We start from the raw sequence: 19,776 nt of genomic DNA, 5'->3' as shown, positions 1-19,776 counted from the left end.
CTAAGGACAAGGCAAATCAAGTTGCTAAAGAAAACTCAGAGCTTGGCTTCTTCAAAACAAAATTTTAGGAACAATAATTTCATGGAGCTTCTAGGCAAGGAAGTTACTAAGATGAGTATGGAGCTTTACTATGATTACACGTGTACCATATGTGTCCTTGAGATGCATCTGGCTCTCTCTCTCTCTCTTTTTTTAAGAAATGAAGTATTTCTGGGCTAGAAATGACACATAGCCTACTTTGGAGGTTTTTTATGGTTTCTCATATTTAGACTCTAACCTCAATCCACTGCAGGTTTAAGGATAGATATGATGCTCATTCATTAACAGTATCAAAGTCAAAAACACATATGTAATGTTGCAGATGAGTGATTCTCAAAGCTAGTCTGCAAAACCATACCTGCAATTGTAGGTCCTCAGAGAAATGAGGGGGAAAAAATTGTTCATGAGTATTTCATAAAGCTAGCTAAATGTATCCAATTTAAAGGGTCGCTCTTTATTCTGAGACTATGTCCTTTCTACTCATTTGGTATTCAAATAGCCTTTCTTTATGAAATGCTGAATTTTTTAAAATTTTTTAATTTAAATTCAATTAATTAACATATATATTACTAGTTTCAGAGGTAGAGTTTTGTGATTCATCTGTTGCATATAACACCCAGTACTCATTACATCACGTGCCCTCCTTAATGCCCATCACCCTGTTACCCTATCCCCTTCCCACCTCCCCTCCAGTAACCCTCAGTTTGTTTCCTATAGTTAAGAGTCTCTTATGGCTTATCTCTCTCTGATTTTAGCATATTTTGTTTTCTCTTCCTTCTCCTATCATCCTCTGTTTTTGTTTCTTAAATTCCACATATAAGTGAAATCATAAATAAATAAAATCTTTATAAAAAAAAAAAGTATGAAAAAGTCCTCAACTGCCTTAGTCTACAGGGAAATACAAATTAAAGCCATGAATAAACACCTCTAACACCCACCAGAACAGCAACAGTTAAATGGCAGGCAATACAAAGTGTTGCCAAGAATGTGGAGCTCCCATACGGTGCTGATGGATAACCATTTTGGAAAGCTGTTTCTCAGTATCTACTAAAATGAATATACATATACCCCATGACCCAGCAAGTCCACTTCTAATTATATCCCCACCAAAAAGACATACACAGAAAAGGCAGCACTATTCACTTGCCAAGGACAGGAAACAACCATGGTGTCATCATACAATGGAATGCCCTACAGCAACAAAAATTGAATGAACTACAAATACTTGTAAGAACATGGATGAATCTCACAAATACCATGTTGAATGCAAGAAGTCGGGAACAAAAGAATATATTACATATGACTGCATTAATATAAAGCTCACAAACTATGGAATTAGTAGTCAAGGAGTAGTACTTTGGGAAAGGGTGACTGAGCCTTCTGAGGAGCTAGTAATATTCTTTTTTTAAAAAAAGATTTTATTTATTAGAGAGAGAGTGTGTGTGAGAGAGAGCACAAGCAGGGGGAGTGGCAGGGAGAGGGAGAGGAAGAAGCAGGTTCCCCGCTGAGCAGGAAGCTCGATGTGGGGCTCAATCCCAGGACCCTGGGATATGACCTGGGCCAAAGGCAGACACTCAACAGACTGAACTACTCAGGAGCCCCAGGGGCTAGTAATGGTCTACTAATCTGAGTGCCGATTACAAAAATGTATTCACTATAAAAACTCATCCCACTGCACACTTGTGCTTTTTGCACTCTTCTATATGTTTTTTATACTATTAACACAAAATATTGTTTTGTTTTTAATAACCTTCTCAGTAAGGCTTTCTCTGGCCTGGCTTCATGACTATGTCTACCACTGCTGAGTATTCCATATCCTTTCCGCCCTCCCCCTTATTTTTCCTCTTTAGCACTTGCCAATATCTCAATATTGTCTATTTTACATACCAGATAGATTTTACAAACTTACCTTGCTTACTGTCTATCTCCACACACTAAACTCAAAGTTCAATGAGCACAACTGTTTTGTCCACTCTGCTGAGTACACACTACTGAGTCTCCGGTGCCTAGAACAATGCCAGCATCGATAGGAGGCACTTAATAAACACTGATTTAATTCATGTGTTAATTACACAGCCTTGCCCAATGCAATTATGCTCGTGGATTGGAGTAAATTCCCTTACTGGAGAATTTACTCCCCCAGTAAGCAGGGTATGCTCAACAAGAAGCCAGTTCTGTTCTGTTCTGGCTTCATACTTCTCCACATGGTTCCCAGACTTCTCATTTGCCTGATCACTCGCTGGATGCTCCCATTTTTCCTATTTCCAGATCAGGTTCTGGCCAGTTTGGGGTACAACACTAACACTCTAAGTTCTGTAACATCCATATTTATAAATGAAACCTAAGGCTGCATTAACTTCTTTCTTAGCAAAATCTACCCTATGGACTCATACTGAGTTTTAAGGTCAAATAAACATAACAAAGAAACTTATCTCTATTCAATTTTTTGTTGTTGTTCACATAAACACATAAATCAAGAAATAGTCCCATCTTATACTGGGGTCTTTGGCTTCTGGACCTAAATGTAGACATTTTGGGGGGTCTCTCTCCCTGATCCCAAGAGCAAGTTTTAGCTCTTCATTCCAACCCTTGAATTTTTTTATCTTTTGTTAAGGATTTTATTATTTTTAAGTATGTCTATGCCCAGTGGGGGCTTGAACCCACAACCCTGATGGGGAAACACAGGGCTAGCTGAGGACAGGGCAGGAGTCTGGGGCAGCACAGGACAAGTCCTTGAAACAGGCAGAGGGACATTCCTTCTCTGGACTCAACTGCCTCAATGTTTATACTTTGCTAAGGGCAAAATGCAATCTTAGCCTGACCCCTGGGGATCCTGTGAGTCTACTTCAAGATATAAAAATTCCTTTAGAAATTTCCTTTATCTCTAAACCCCCAAGGTACCTGTTGGCAATCATCCTCCAAGCACACAGGCCACCGATACACATCTGCAGGGTCTCATGACTCAGGTTTTATTAGGCGTAGTAAGTGACCTTTTCCCAAAAATAACTAGCCCCCTCAAGCTCCTGGAACCTTGCTTCCAAAATTCCTTTGAGTGTATCCTCAAACCCCTCCCAACTCCCAGGTATATAATCAGCTACCCCTCACAGGCCCCGGGCAGCAGCTCTTCCTGCCCACAGGTCCTGTCTCTGTGCTTTAATAAAATCATCATTTTGCACCAAAAACGTCTCAAGAATTCTTTCTTGGTCATCAGCTCCAGATCTCACCTATATTCCAAAACCTCATCAACTCCAAGATCAAGAGTCGCATGCTCCTCCGACTGAGCCCCAATGCTTGAATTCTTTTAAGGCAGTGTTTCTCAACCTTTTTTTTTTTTTAAATCAGTCCCCAAGGAGACTTTTTGGACATTTTCCTTAATCACACTTCCCCATGAAATTGTAATACCACAAATATACTATATGTCTATTTATGTACTAATGTATATCACACTTCAAATATTAAAGAATAAAATTCCTGGGCCCCCTCAATTTCACTTCCTTGAATGTGTGTATTTTAAAACCCCACTTCTATCAACTACACCACCTTACCTTTCTAATTTTGCTTCACTTGGACATTTGTCAACAATAAAACCATTTCAGTAAAAGATAAAAGTTATGGCGCTGAGATCAAGAGTTGTACACTCCACTGACTGCCTCAGGCGTGTTACTCTTGATCTCAGGACTGTGAGTTCAAGCCCCATGTTGGGTGTGGAGCCTACTTTTAAAAAAAAAAAAAAAAGATAAAAGTTGTAACCCAGGGAAGTACAGAGTTCAACAGCACAGTAGGAAAGGCTTCCCTTCCAGCTGACACTAATCCATTAAAACTACTATTTTTAAAGTATACTTCTCCAACAAGCGAGAAACCCACCAAATACCCAGATTTATTTTCCATCTCGTTCATAAGGACAGCATTCTGTTAAACTAGACACTTTCTTGAATTCAAAAGCTGTCCCTTAGCTAGTAATCTATCTAACCTTCTTAAAATCTATTTTTAAAAAGAACACAAGATTAGCACAAAATGACTTATTTCAGTCTCTCCTAAATCCCTCTAAGAATCTGTTCCTATTCTTGGCCTCCTGGCCTGCATCCGCCCTACCTTGACTCTTGTAGGAGGTTCCCCTTGCCCTAGGTTCAGATTAGTACTTTTTATTTTCCACATTACTACCAAACTGTTTAAATGCAAATCTGATCTGTGGCTCCCAGGATATTTTAAATCTTTCTGGAGCTTCTCCAGCCTATGAGATAAAAGTCCCAACTCCTCGGCATGATCTGCAAGGATTTTTCACTGCAAGGCCAATCACTGGCCAGCCACATCTTCTCGTTTCTAGAAAGTTTTTCATAATCACTTTGCCCAGGATAGCAGAAATGCTCTTATGCCCATGCCAGCTCATACTTGCCCACCCATCTCATTCCCTCAGCCCTTAGTATCTTCCTATTTTAGAAGCAACAAAGACTTCCTCTTCTTTCCCTCTCCTTCCCAGGGTCACAAAGCACCTCATAACCAGCTTCACAGGCACTCTGCATACATTTGGTAATACTTGCTCATCAGGATGGGTCCGTTTTCCCCCAGAGTTGAGCCACTGAAAAGATGCATGCAAGGAAATGCACTAAGAATACTTGCTACAGGCTGATATCCTAAATAGGGGGCTTGACATTCATCTTTGTATTCCTAGCACCAGGAGTACCAGGAACCTATGAGAATTGGAAGCCTAATAAATATTTTTGGAATGACAGAAATCATGCTGGATCCAGATAACTACTACCTCTTTCTCTCAGGGTTATCAAATCACCTGTTTAAACCTAGATTCAATTTCTGCCAGAAATTCACATGCAACTCAATCCATTTTTCTTTCTTTAGAAAACAAAAACACTGATTTCAGAAGCTTCTCTCACCTTCTCATTTCTTGAAGTTTCCAACCGGGTTCCTGGAAAATAATTGCAGTTTTCAGTATCCTAGGAAACAACTCATTTCAGCCTGGAGATTTTTACCTACTTGAACTGAGTGAGAATGCTCTCACTTTACTGCATCTTTTGTATTCTACCTTTCTCGGTCTGAAAACCACTCTTTGCTAGGGAAGATAGGAGGAGTGAATGGCTTTGCACTCCCTCTTTTAATAGTAAAGTGAGTCTAGCTTCATTCTTCTTCCTCACCTTGTATAGACTGAAAACTAATTTGCATATACCTAATCTTTATTAAAGCTGAACACAAATATACTTTATGACACAGCAAGTCCACTCTTAGACATATACCCAACAGAAATGCATGCCCACATGCACCTCAAAGGACCTAATAGCCAAAGATCAAAAACTGAAACCCAAATGCCAATGAAGAGCAGAACATATAAATATCTGTATATCCATACACTGGAAAACTATAGAGCAATAAAAAAGAACTGCAGCTATAAACAACATATGAAGAAATTTTACACGTTAAACAAAAGAAACCAGGCACAAATAAAAAGATGCTTTGCGATCCCATTTCTACAAATTTCAAAAATATGTAAAAACAAATCTATGATGTTAGGAAGTAAAGAGTGGTTACCTTTGGAGAACAAGGCTAGTGATGGCAAAGGTGTATGAGAAGGCTTCAGGGGGCTTGTAATGTTCTCTTTTTCAACCCTGCACAGTGATTACACACATGTCTTCATCTACTGATGATTTATTAAGTTCTATCTTTACAATGCACTTGATGCGTGTTATATTTACAAAAAGTTTTCTTAGATCACTATGGTAATTTCAAATCCTTCTCTCCAGGTCATGGGTCATCCTAGATATAACCTTTCTAATATTTTTTGTTCTTCAGGCTGTTCTTTTGTTTGAATGCTTACTACTATGTACCCCTTTCTTTTGTACACCACTTAAAAACTGCCTTCCTAAGAAAGTAGAAACAATCCACAGAATAGCAGAAAACTTTTTCAAATCATTTCTGTTAAAAGATTTGGATCTAGGGTATATAAACAACTCTTATGACTCAACAGGAAAGGGGCAACTGGGTGGCTCCGTCAGGTAAACGTCTGCCTTAGGCCAGGTCATGATCCTCAGGGTCCTGGGATGGAGCCCACATCAGGCTTCCTGCCCAGTGGGAAGTCTGCTTGTCCCAATTCTCTCTCTGCCCCTCCCCCTACTTGTGTTTTCTCTCTCTCTCAAATAAAATCTTAAAAAAAAAAAAAAAAAAAAAGACTCAACAATAAAAAGACCTACAACTCAATTTTAAAATGGGCAGAAGATCTGAACAGACATTTCTCCAAAGAAGATATACAATGACCAATAAACACATGAATGATGATCAATATCATTAGTCATTATGGAAATGCAAATCAAAGCCATAATGAAATTCCACTCCACACCCATGAGGACTGCTAAAATAAAAACACCAAACAGTACACCAACAAGTGTTGCCAACAAGTGTTGGCAAGAATGTGGACAAACAGGAGTCTTCACACACTGCCATTGGGAATGTGGCAGTACAGCTACTTTGGAAAGTCTGACAGCTTATACATATGGTTACTAAAGTCGCCAGTAATTCCACTGATAGGTATGCACCCAAGAGAGATGAAGACATGTGCACACAAAAAAGTACACATGAACAGTAACATTCTTCTTAATACACAAAAAGTGAAAATAACCCCAATGTTCATCAAATGATGGATATACAAAATAGTGTATAACCATACAATGGAATATAACTCGGTAATACTACAACATGGATGGTCCTTGAAAACATTATGCTAACTCAAAGAAGCCAGACACAAAAGACCACATGCTATAGGATTCCATTTATATGAAACATTCAGAATAGGTAAGCAAGAGTAGTGCTTGCTTAGGTCTGAAGGGATCAGCAGGGCTGGGGGTGGAAAGGTGGGCAAGAGCTAAAGGGCTTAAGTTTCTTTTTGAAGTGATGAAAATGTTGTCATACTGACTATGATGGTGGTTGCACAAAGCTGTGAATATCCTAAAAACCAGTGAATTGTGCATTTTCAATGGGCTAATTATGGTATGTGAATTATATATCAATAAAGCTGTTATTTTTTTAAAATCTGGCTTCTTTTGCAATGGCCCCAAACAGCTGTGCTGCCTTCTACAGAAGCCGGATCCATTTTTGCTTATCAGAGTGATTTGGAATCTACAATCACAACTTTTGTTTCTTGGAGCTTCCCATCCATCTGGATGAAACCATACTCCTTTTTATAGTTCTGCTGGCCTTGGAGGTACCCTATCCTTTCTCTGAGCTTTGTGAACTCTCCTTCTAAAAATCTAGGCTGTAAGGCTCTTCCATCATGTAGAAATGGAAGCCACTTTTACCCAAAGTTCTTAGCATGAATCAGTGAGTCATAACTTTCATCTTCTACCTTCTAAAAGTAGACCAAGGACTTATCAGATGTCTCCATTTATCAGGTTGAGATTTCCACAAATATACAGATAGTTGAAATGCACCATTTATAAACTAACTTATCCTTGTGCCAGCTTTGAACTTATACATATTTATTCAGGGATGCCTGAAAGATTAGGCTCTAGGAATACGAAATTGCAAAAGACACAGTCCTGGCCTTCAAGGTCTAACAGGAGAAGCAAACACAGAAAAATAACATTAACATATTCTGACAAAGCTCTGCCAGGTTCTCTCTATCCTGGCACTGAATAAGTGACTTGTAATTTTCTGTTAACCGTATGTCAACCTAGCTTACTTTCATGAGAAGGGATGCGCCCTTTGAGTCCCAAGGACTGACAATGACCTGAATGGGAGAGCTTCAACAAAGTCTTGATTGAGTCTGTGAACGAGAAAGTATGAATACACAAGGAGAAAAAAGTACGTCCTACATAAGCACCCATCCTGCCCTCTTAACCTCTTCTCAGTGACAAATCCCAGCCATACTTGGCCTTGGCGCAGCCCTTGCGGAGGCCAGCAGGGGAGTGAATTAAGCTGAGAAGATAACCCAGGTTGATTCCTCCCTCTTTGCCCCCTGACCTCTCCTTCATCTGAGCTCTTGGCTTTCCTACCCCTAGCTGTCCTCCATCTGACACCTGGGGGAAAATGCTCAGGATAACCTTTCAAAGATAACCAGGATGAGATGGGATGTTCCCATGTAACGTAGACAAAATTTATTATCTCCAAGAACCCATAATTATAGCCCAAATGAAATACATTTTTCCATCAGAGTCTTTAAAAACCCAAGGGAAAGAAACCAGGGCTTGCTGGAAAGCTGGGAGAGTTTGCAAGAAGGGAAAACGGGCAGTTGACATGGATTAGGCTGAGTATCTATTATGTGCCAGACCCTGTACCTGCTGCCATACAACTGCCATCATAATGAGAGTTCCCAGGGGCGCCTGGGTAGCTTAGTGGGTTGAGCACCCAGCTTTTAATCTGAACTCAGGTCTTGACCTCATGATCATGAGTTCAAGCCCCGCACTGGGCTCCATGCTGGATGTGGAGCCTACTTAAAAATAATAATTATTATTATTATTATATTATTAATCAGTCTAATGTCTGCCTTCAGCTCAGGTCACGATCCTCAGGGTCCTGGTATCAAGCCTACATCAGGTTCCCCACTCAGGGGAGAGCCTGCTTGTCCCAACTCTAATAATAATAGTAATTATTATTATTATTATTATTATTATTATTACTATTAGAGTTTCCATCTATTGGTACCAAACCCAAAATGTGGGGAGGGCATGACATACATCGTCTCATTTCTTCTTGACAATAACCTTGTGAATGAAAGCATCATCACTGTCCCCTTTTTAAAAAGAGGGAAGAGGGGCACCAGAGTGGCTCAGAGTCTGCCTTCAGCTTAAGTCCTCATCCCAGTGTCCTGGGATTGAGTCCTGCATCAGAGTCCCGCAGAGAGTCAGCTTCTCCCTCTGCCTATGTTTCTGCCTCTCTCTTTCTCTCTCTGAGTCTCTTGTGAATAAATAAATAAAATCTTAAAGAAAAAAAAAAGAGGGAAAAGGTTGAGGAACCGCCTGAGGCCCCAGTGGTGGGGTGGAAACCAGGTCTCCTCCCAAAGCCTGCATGTGCTGCTTCCACTTACCAAGAAACACTGTGTAACATGCGAATGCAACTTAGTGTCTGTACCCATATTCTAAATCTAAACGGTAAAAAGGAGGGAAATTCCTTCCTCAAAAGTTGGCTTTGAAAATTGAATGAGACAATATATCCAAAAAAGTACTAGTACACAACAGACTCTCAAAAATAAAACTGTTTCTTTCTTAATGCCTTTTTTGTTTTGTTTTGTTTTGTTTTTCTGCTCCTTCTGTTGTAACTTCGTGGCCTTAAACCAGGAGCACACAGTGGACACGCTGTAATTTGCAAATCAGCTCTCACACCCTGTCCTTGACTGCTGGCTCTGCTCATATCCGACAGGTTAAAATAAAATCAGCGTTTGAGAAAAGCATCCAGAAGGCCAACAACTATCTTACAAAGTTTCAGAACACAACTCAGCTTGCAACTCAAACTATTCACAGAGACCTAAGGTCAAAGCTGCTCTCAGTTTTGTTTCCCTCTCAATGGCATCTTCCTGAGGAATAGCAGACACCCGGCCCCCAGGGCTGCTGCGCCTCCAGCCAGAAGCCCACGGTGGAAAATGCTGCAGTCTTTCCAGGGCTTCTTCCTTCTCCGCCATCAGATTTCACCCTCAAGCCCCTTTTGCTTGTTTTCAGAAGCCATTTTTAAAAGACAGGAAACCGAAAACAATAATTGTAGTTAGTTATTACTGGGCGGTAAAATAATGGAGAACTTTTTTTCTTCTTCTTCATACTTTCTGGTATTCTCTAAATCTAAAAAAACAAACAAACAAAATCCTTATGCAGTGCCTTCCTAATACAAAAAAAGAAAGAGAAAAGGAAAGAAAAGCCAATGCATTTAAATGATCTCCTGCGTCTCCTGCTAGACATCTATCTCTCTTCTTCCCAACTCCCTGGAGAGCTGGAAGCATCTTGAGAACAGGCCTGCTAAATCCTCTGCACAACACTCAGCACAGCATCTCATTCACAGCAGATGCCTGACACAAAACAGTTCAGTGAGTGTCTGTTGAGTGAATGAGGATTATTCTGGTAATATTAAAAAACAGGCTTTCTGAACCAATGGTGGGTGGACCAAGGTATGAGTGTGGCATGTCCTTATCATAGTTATAGATCATTATTAAAGAGCCAGCTTTCGGGCAGCCCGGAGGGCTCAGCGGTTTAGCGACACCTTCAGCCCAGGACGTGATCCTGGAGACCCGGAATCGGGTCCAGTGTCAGGCTCCCTGCATGGAGCCTGCTTCTCCCTCTGCCAGTGTCTCTGCCTCTCTCTGTGTGTCTGCCTCTCATGAATAAATAAATAAAATCTTTAAAAAAAAAAAAAAAAAAAGACAGCTTTCAAAAAAACCAAAGCAGTTAAACATGAAAAGTCTATAACCCAAAAAGGTGATTCACTGCTGCAGAGGTAAACCAAGAAGAGGATGGCCAGTACACCTGAGGTACTCTGGTGTCTGGCTCTAAATAAGCACCCCAGGGCAGCCCGGGTGCTCAGCGGTTCAGCGCCGCCTTCAGCCCAAGCCCAGGGCCTGATCCTGAAGACCCGGGATCAAGTCCCACGTCGGGCTCCCTTCATGGAGCCTGCTTCTCCCTCTGCCTGTGTCTCTGCCTCTTTCTCTCCTCTATGTGTGTCTCTCATGAATAAATAAATAAAATCTTTAAAATAAATAAATAAAGTAAGTAAGCACCCCAGAAACTGGATTCATTAAATAACCCCAATGCTCTCTGCCCCATTTAGAGGGCACATCACCACCCTACTCTACTACCATGCTCAGCTACCAAAGTTAAAGAGCACTCTTTAAAATTGATCTCTGTTTTTAAGATTAAATAAAAAGCCAATATACAAAAGCAAACAGGGGATTAAGATAAAACCACCCCAGCTATGTTATCACTCCACCAAAAATCCTTATCCAATAAACTAAAGCAAAAGTTTTAAGGACTGTTTTAACATGAAAGAGAATTATCAAATATTAGGTTTGGAGAAATGACCTGAACATAAAGTTTAAAGAAGAGTATACTGGATTCAATAAACATACAAAGCCAACAAGTCAACAGAAAAGTTAAGGTAGTAAAAATGTTTTCCTTTTTCACCATGATCAAAGTTACCTAAATTAGCTTTTACTAGTGACTTCAAATTCTGTTTGATCAACTGAATGTGTGATTCCTAGGAGCACACCTGTTTGCCAGGACTGACCTTATACCTGTTTTTATATTTTCAAATAACTTCAATTCTATTAACCTCTTTAAAAATCTATACATCGCTAACATGCCTCCTGGCTCCTAAAACCCACTTATTTCAAAACAAAGCAGATGCTGACTTGATGACAGTATGATAATTTTAGGGCAATAGGCGGAAGTCAATGACAGGATGACAACTTCACAGCAGAACCCATACTGAAAGATGAGAAAGAAAGTATTTCACCCAGAAAATACATTTCTCACGTTTCCTATCTTGCCTTCAGTGGGAAGTAAAGTGAAAGTGTTCTTACTAGAAAATAATTCTGTGGCTATTACGAACCCTGCAAAGATTTATATTTATTTTGCCACAACCATAAATATTTATATTTCGTCTAGCTATCTGCACTAGAAACATTTGCAACCCTGGGCCTTGAACTTCTCCAGCAGGTGTGAGCCCCACATGAGGTTGTTTCCCATATCTCAGTAAGTTCAGTTAGCCAGAGAGAATATTCAACAACAGCCAATGGCTTGACTCCACTGGAAGGGAGAACATAAATATATTAACCAAGAATCTTCTCTAAAAGTCCAAGATACTTGCTCTTATGCACCTCCTAAAAGTGCAGTCACCTACCACCTCCAGCAACAGGAGGAGGTGAGAGAAATGAAAAGAAATAGTATAATGCCTATGCAAACCATGCCTCACTCTCCAGGAAAACACGAATATCCAAGGGTCTGCAAGCTAGGCAAGTCACTTAGCCTTTCTCAGCTTTATCGTCTGTTGACAATACCTGTCTCACAGAAAATCCATTGGGATAAAATCAGGCGGTCTGAGCAGAGGACCTATTCATTGGTAGAGCTCAGCAAAAGATATTTATGACTATTATTAACTGAGCACTATGGAGGTCACCTTGACAGGCCAAAGTCCTACAGGAGATACAAGAAAAGAAACTGCCAAATGGGTCATATGACAGTTCTCGGAAATCCAGATCATCACTGCAGATACAAAAAACAGTCCCCAACTCTCTGCTGTGGCACAACATAAATGATAAACTACATACCATGCTTAAAAATTCTACCAGCATGACTAGCCTTTCACTGGAGAAATGGGTGGAGAGCTTCTTTCATCAGTGTGGATAGTATTTAAAACAAATTACAAATTAGCCTTTCATTGAAGAAATGGGTGGAGAGCCTCTATCATCAGGGTGAACAGTGTGTAAAACAAATTTTTTTTTAAATATCATGCTTAAAAATTCTACCAGCAAGACCAGCCCTTCACTGGAGAAATGAGTGGAGAGCTTCCATCATCAGCACAATGTTTAAAATAAATAGGGTGATGGGGCAGCCCAGGTGGCTCAGTGGTTTAGCACCGCCTTCAGCCCAGGGTGTGATCCTGGAGACCCAGGATCCAGTCCCACATCAGGCTCCCTGCATGGGGCCTGCTTGTCCCTCTGCCTATGTCTCTGCCTCCTCTCTCTCTCTCTCTCTCTGTGTGTGTGTCTCATGAATAAATAAAATCTTAAAAATATAAATAAATGAATGAATGAATAAATGAATGAATGAATGAATAAATAAAAATAGGGTGATGGTCACAGCTACTCTATGGTATGTAGACAGACTTTCTGGCAATTCCAACAGGAAAACAGATTCTATGCACACAGCCAAAACACGACTGCAACTACTCTAGTCCCAACAGGTGACTGCACTTGACAATTTCCCAACTCAGTAGCTTCGACAATATAAGTTAATATAGGAAGATTTATAACAAGAACTCAACAGCTTGGCTCCCACACATGGAATCATCCAAATGTCTATCCTGTAGGCTTGTTATAAAGATTAGCAGTGATGGGACACAAAGTGCCTGGCACACTGGGTAGTCAATAAATAGTAGTAGCCTTTGTAAATTTTATAACTAGGAAGCAACAAAATCCAAAGGCTGAGCATGCCAGGAAGCAACTGAAAAGAGAGTGACTCCTTTTCAACTAAGAAATTAAGTTGTATGAAAATAGTTGGATAAAGAACACAGTAACAAGCCTTACGACAGTGAAAAAAAATTAGTAAATGGCAGGTTAATCAGTTTGCCACCCAAGAATGAATGCCAATGTGCCCATTAATCTGGGGCAAGTAAACATACAAAAAGTAAGAAATGTTCCCTATCCTCCAAGGGTCTCCATCTAAGAAGAAAGCACACGGTTTCACCTGTCTGCACTCCCGCCTCAAACTCAAAATCCTCTAAAGGCAAAACCCACAACTTCACATTGCTTTACAGTGCAAGCACTCAACAAAAATGTGTTAAATAAATGAGACACTCAAAGGATCTCAAAGAGCTACCTGCCTCACAAGTTTCTAAGCCTGGCTTCACAGACTGCTCCATGTGATCATCCAAAATGCAGACAGAGACCCCATGTACTTGGTGCGCTCCCCAGGTGTGCACCTTAGAGCCTATCTAACACACCAGTGAGACTAAGAACCACTAACCTCATTGAGCCCCCATGAACTGTCTTTACCAGGACCACATCCACAATGATCTGGCCTAGGCTGGCGATGGGGAATGCAGCCTGTCACACCTGCAGAAGGCTCTATAGGCAAAGCCCTTTCTGATGCTCCTTCAAATGCCTGTATTTACTCTATTCGTGTCCTTCTCTGTGGGGCCTAGGAAGACAAAGGTAATCTCTCCTCCTTCAGTATTGATGGACCTTCAACCCTTGGGACAGGGAGAACATCCCTTCTGAGTCTTCTCCAGGGTAAACATCCTTGATGAATTATGCATGAATTATTTAATGCTAAGCTTCTTAAGTATATAACACAATACAACATCAAATCAGATAAGGGAGAACTCAAGGTGAGTTACACTAACCAGAGAGAGCCAATGAAGGAAGTAGGCCCAGAAGGCTGAGAGAGACACAGATAAAACTGGAACCTGGGCTGGTACTGCATCAGAGGGGATAAGAGAGAAAACAAAATAATGGTAAGGAGCATGATATGCAGGGAAGGGGATATGAGAAAGAAAGCTCCGGGTGAGGCATTTAGTGTTTTAAATTGAATAGAACTAACATGGATCATGAACAAAGGCTCAAAAAAAGTCAGAAGGGGGGCAGCCCAAGTGGCTCAGTGGTTTAGCCCCGCCTTCAGCCCAGGTCCTGATCCTGGAGTCCGGGGATCGAGTCCCAGAGTCCCACGTCGGGCTCCCTGCATGGAGCCTGCTTGTCCCTCTGCCTGTGTCTCTGCCTCTCTCTCTCTCTCTCATAAATGAATAAAATCTTAAAAAAAAAGAAAAGAAAGAAAGAAAGAAAGAAAGAAAGAAAGAAAGAAAGAAAGAAAGGAAGGTAGGTAGGTAGGTAGGTTGGGAAGAGGAGAGAAAGCAGAAACCCATATGAAGGCAGAGACACAGCAGTGGAGAGGCCAAAGAAATCAGATAAGCAGGAGGGAAGGAACCCAAGAGAAAAGTCATGAGAGGGGATCCCTGGCTGGCTCAGGGGTTTAGCGCCTGCCTTTGGCCCAGGGCATGGTCGTGGAGTCCTGGGATCGAGTCCCACCCACATCAGGCTCCCTGCGTGGAGCCTGCTTCTCCCTCTGCCTGTGTCTCTGCCTCTCCTTCTCTTTCTCTCTCTCTCTCTCTCTCATGAATAAATAAATAAAAAGTCTTTAAAAAAGAAAAAAGAAAAGTCATGAGAGCCAGCAGGAGAGTGTGAGTTTGATGTAGCAAAGTAATGAAACCACTTTAGCTCCCTGAGCATGGCCCACGTACCTAGGTGGTACTACGTTAGAAAGAATAATCAGACAAGATGGCTTAGATGTTGGGACAGCAGGAGGGGAGATGCTCTCAAAGAAGCCTGCTCCGGCCACCCAGATAAAAAGGTAAAGGGTCTGTCCTAAAATGGTGGCGATTAAGAGAGGAAAAGTTAAAAACAAGAATCAATTTGAGAGAAAAAATGGGGGCAGTGCTTGGTCTCAGACCGGCCCAAAGAGAGAAGAAAGGGAAGAATCAGAGAGGACATCGAGAGCCATGTGGACAATTCAAGAAAGAAGCAGGCAAGGCTCAGAGAAGAGGCAAAATAACCATGCAATCTCATGCACTGAGTGCACCTGCGGAAAGCTTCACAATTCACCCCCTACCCCATAAATACACATGGTAGTTCATGGTTTTGCTTCTCTCTGGTCCTGGCACAGGCTGTAGTTTCTGTGCAAGCAGACAAGGAGTATCTGATTTTGAGTCCAAAATCTGTAATATTACCAGCAAAGTTAAAGTGCTTGAAAAAAAATTAAAAGTGTTCTGGTAGAACTAGCTGAAAGAAGTCAGCCACAAAAGACCACATATTGTGCAAGCCCATTTACGGGGGAAAAACACCCAGAGGGAACAAGTTGATTAGTGGTAGCCTAGGGCTGGGGACAAACGGGGTGACTGCAAAAGGGGTTGGAGTTTCTTTGGGGGATGATGGAGATAATAACACAATTCAGTGAATGTACGCTTCAAATCGGAGAACCGTGTAATAACTTAATTATAACTCAATAAAAGCATTGCATAAAGAAAAGAAATTTGTTAAAAACTTAAAAGTCCATAAACAAGTACTGCAACCTCAGAAACTTAGAGCCTATCTCCCCAATAAAAATGATTACTAGACTCGACTTCAAATAAAAAGCCATCAGGCACAATTTGGAAATATTCTAAAAAATATTTTAAGTAAGCTGCATTCCTTCGAGGGGGAAAAATTATTAAGCCTGGATAAGCCAGAGATTTAAATATATAGATCCCTTTCAAATTATTTCTTAAAACTGATCTAAATTTCCTAATATGTACTTCAAAAGTAAAGGCAAAGGCTTGGGTTTTTTTCAGACAATTATGTCAAGTGATATTACAATAGATACCTATTGTTCAGTTTCTTACAAGCTGAAATAAGATAATATATAGTAAGTCAATTCAATGAAAAGCAAAAGGTTATGTAACTTAACCATTACTGAGCAGAAGGGTAAACTTATTTTATAAATTTGAGGGCCTGACAGAAAAAGAGATACAAGGGAATATCCAAAGCATTTCTGCCTCCACAACATGCTCTAAAACACATGGTTCCTGTTCCCCCAATGCCTCCCCACATCATTAAAGCCATTACCCCTCTTAATATGCTCAACACCTAGCATACTTTACTTAGACACGGTTCCTAACAACTGTCATCAACAGTTACACTCACTGCATGTGTCAGGCCCTCAAAGGCACCCTTACCTTCTCTTTCTAAATCACATAACCTGCAGTGGGCCCCCAGCCGACTGCCCAATGGAATCCTGTGCACAGAAGAACCAAACCAGGAGGGCAGTGAAGAAAGTGGCAGTGGCTCTGTTCAAACCAGCTGGTGCACAGGAAGAGCCAAGAACAAGCACATACATCTCTGGACTAAAGATGCCCCTAAAGCAACATCTAACTGTTGGCAAGGTATCAATCATCAGCAAAGATGGCATCTCAAGGACACAACTATTTACTATAATCTCTAAGGAAGGGCTTTTAAGAAGTTCAAAATACCATTTATTGAACTAGAAGACTGATCCTCTCAACTTTTTCACTTGGATCTTAAATTTTACCTCAGTAGGGTCAAATATATGTTGAACATATCTCATTTGCCTATCACAAAACTTTGAGTAATCCAAAATCCTAGGAATATATAAATAGGTATTCTGAATCAAGTAACATGAAGAGTGGTCTCCCTAGTAAATCTGACCTATTAGACCCTATTTGTTAACTGATGCAAGTCATGGGAAGCCTCATATAATAAAGTCTTTGAAAAAGGAAAGAGCTAGGTTTTTTCTACATTAATATCCTCCCACCTAAATAAAATCACTTTGGCTCACAGCTATGTTTATTAAGAGGCAAATCTGGCACCACACACCCATGTGGTACTCCAGGGGCTCTGCACAAAATGAAGCCCTCTGACACTCTGAAGGGAACCAAAATGCCAAGTTCTCCCAGAAGCTGCTCAGGAATCACAAAATGAATAAAAAAGAAAGCTATTCCATCTATTCGGAAAGAAAACCAGCCTTTGAAAAGCAAGTGCCAACTTTCCACAATCCATTCTGGCCTATAGCCTATGAAATACGTAGTTCAAAAGAGACCACAAAGAACATAAGATAGTAACCAGTCTACTTTCCAGAAATAATACCACCATTGCAAGACATGACTTTAGAAGTTTTAACTTTTCCTCTCTCTTTTTTTTTTAAGATTTTATTTATTTATTCATGAGAAACACAGAGAGAGGGGCAGGTTCCCCATCGGGAGCCTGATGTGGAACTTGATCCCAGGACCCCCAAATCACAACCTGAGATGAAGGCATATGCTCAACCACTGAGCCACCCAGGAGCCCCTTAACTTTTTTTTTTTTTTCATTTCATCTCCAGAATTCTGAGAAGAGCAAATACTTTCCCCATTTCACAGATGAGAAAGCTGAAGCTCCTCAAGATTAACAGACCTGCCAGCTGCCAACCTCACTTCTCCACCTGCACATCAACTACTATCTCATACCCAGCAAATACACATTTGTATTTAATTCCCCACCAAAACCTCTTCCTCTGTCTTCCACATTTCAATGAATGACACCTCCATCACACCACTTGCTCAGGCCAAAAACCTTGGTGTTATCCTTGACTCTACTTCTCACACTCTACATCATTACCCCCTTCAGGGAATCATGTCAGACCCACTTGAGATATGTCCAGAATCCAGCCACTTCTCATCACCTCCACTGGTTATCATATCTGACCCAGCTTATTGCTAGAACTCCCTGAAATCTCCCTGCTTCCACCTTAGTCACCCCCACATACATACTTTATTCTATTCTCTGCACAACTGAGTTTTTTGCTTTAAAAATACGTCAGATCGAACCCTTTGTGGAAAACCCTCTGGTGGCTTCCCATCTCATTACTGTATATCCAGGATGAGAGCAGTTATCTGCCATCTAGAAGGTGCTCAGTGAATACTGATGATTAGTAAACAAAATAAAAATGACCAAATTCACAAAGCAGGATTACACAAATCTTCTGGTCCTCTTGGTGACAGTGAAACCACATTTACAACAGCAAATAATCCACATCAGATGAAATTCTTAAATCTTACTTTGAATAACTGAATCCTATCGCACAGAATCAATACAATGTTGAATCTCTAACAACAAATTAATATGAAAATATCATTTTTATTTTATAAAGCCATAAAATCTCATACTAGGTTATCTGAATATGACATATCTGGCAACATGGGCAATTGCCAGCTTCAGTATCACAGCACTGGTACTCAGATCTGTGACTCTTCTGTATTTGGTAACATGATGGCACCACCTCTCAAGACTATCACACACATTAATGACAAGGGCTCTAAAAGACTCAGACACAAACACCTAGAAAAAGGGGTGGTAAGCATTTCTAAATCTCCCATACTAGCACTACACCAATCATTTGAAATAGGAATTAAGTTTCTAGAGTATTACAAGTCACAGCAGAAAGGTTAGAACAAGTCACAGCAGAAAGGTACAATCTCCTACCAAAATTAAAAAGACTCTCAGAGTCGAGTTACAATGTTGATTGTTTTCAAATCAAAGTGAAACTAATGCTAAAATTATCCACCATTACAGAATTTTCTCACTAAAATGTTTTAGAGTTAAAAACAAAGTCTCCAAATTTTTCTTTAGTTCTTTCAAAAACATTTCTATCTGCAGAAAGCCTTCAGTCTCAATAAATCACAATAATAAATTCACAGAATTCTAACAGCCTTAAAGGAAACTTAATTCAACCCTCAACCTTCTTCCTCTTTTCAAAGGAAAAGATATTTGGTATATAATAAAGTGAACAATAAAATTTAAATGAGTGAATGAATGAAGATCCAAAAAGGGTGTATGACTTTTTTAAAATCTGACACTTAATGGAAAAATCTAGATTAACCAAAACTAGGTTTCTAGATTCCTTTGGAACAGATGTAGAAGTAGAGGAAACCAAGACCTGAAAACCTTATCGGGACCCTCAGGAAAAGCTTAACCAAAATTCATTAAAGCCTTTCTCCTTTAGTTCTGTTACTTAGAAAAGCACTTGATAAAATAAATTTTGCCAAGATCTATCTCCTTGGAAACCAAAAAGGCAGAACTGTCTAGGGTTTCTTTTTTCTTCTATACAAAGAATATTTAACACAGGACTATTTTCGTATAAACAACCACAACTGTTTTTGCATCCGCAGTAAAATAGATGGCCTTTGACTAAAAGAAAAATCAACGAGATGAGAAGAACAGAACGCTGAAAATGACCATATCAATCACTAGAAGAGTATCAGCCACATGAGAGCAGGAACCATAGATTCCCTTGTCACTAAAAGCAGCCACTGAACCCCTGGCATTACAGGGGTAGTCAATAAATATTTATGGGACAAATGACTAAGTTACTCCTTAGAGATTCACCCATGTAGACATAAATGCATCTGGTTACCACTAATCAAACCTTTATTTTGGGCCTACTACATGGAAGTGTGCTACATTTTTCCTCCTTAGCAATTCTACCAATTTTCCCTCCAGTAATACACTCAACC

The 19,776-nt window shown here is 40.3% G+C and overlaps 1 protein-coding gene across 21 annotated transcripts in view; it reads right to left on the bottom strand.

The window, feature by feature from the left end:
- Positions 1-19,776, bottom strand: part of SIPA1L1 (signal induced proliferation associated 1 like 1) — a 377,379-nt gene that overhangs the window by 347,897 nt on the left and 9,706 nt on the right. The window contains exon 2 of one of the 21 annotated variants that reach the window (XM_072839152.1): positions 4,929-4,960. The exons of the other annotated variants lie outside the window; for them this stretch is intronic. The gene's annotated coding sequence lies outside the window, so the exon portion shown is untranslated. The remainder of the gene's footprint in view (positions 1-4,928; positions 4,961-19,776) is intronic. 21 annotated transcript variants of the gene reach the window in all.

The sequence above is a fragment of the Canis lupus genome, chromosome 9 (assembly GCF_048164855.1).
Source record: "Canis lupus baileyi chromosome 9, mCanLup2.hap1, whole genome shotgun sequence".
NCBI lineage: Eukaryota > Metazoa > Chordata > Mammalia > Carnivora > Canidae > Canis > Canis lupus.
This window is presented reverse-complemented; position numbering and strand designations above follow the sequence as displayed.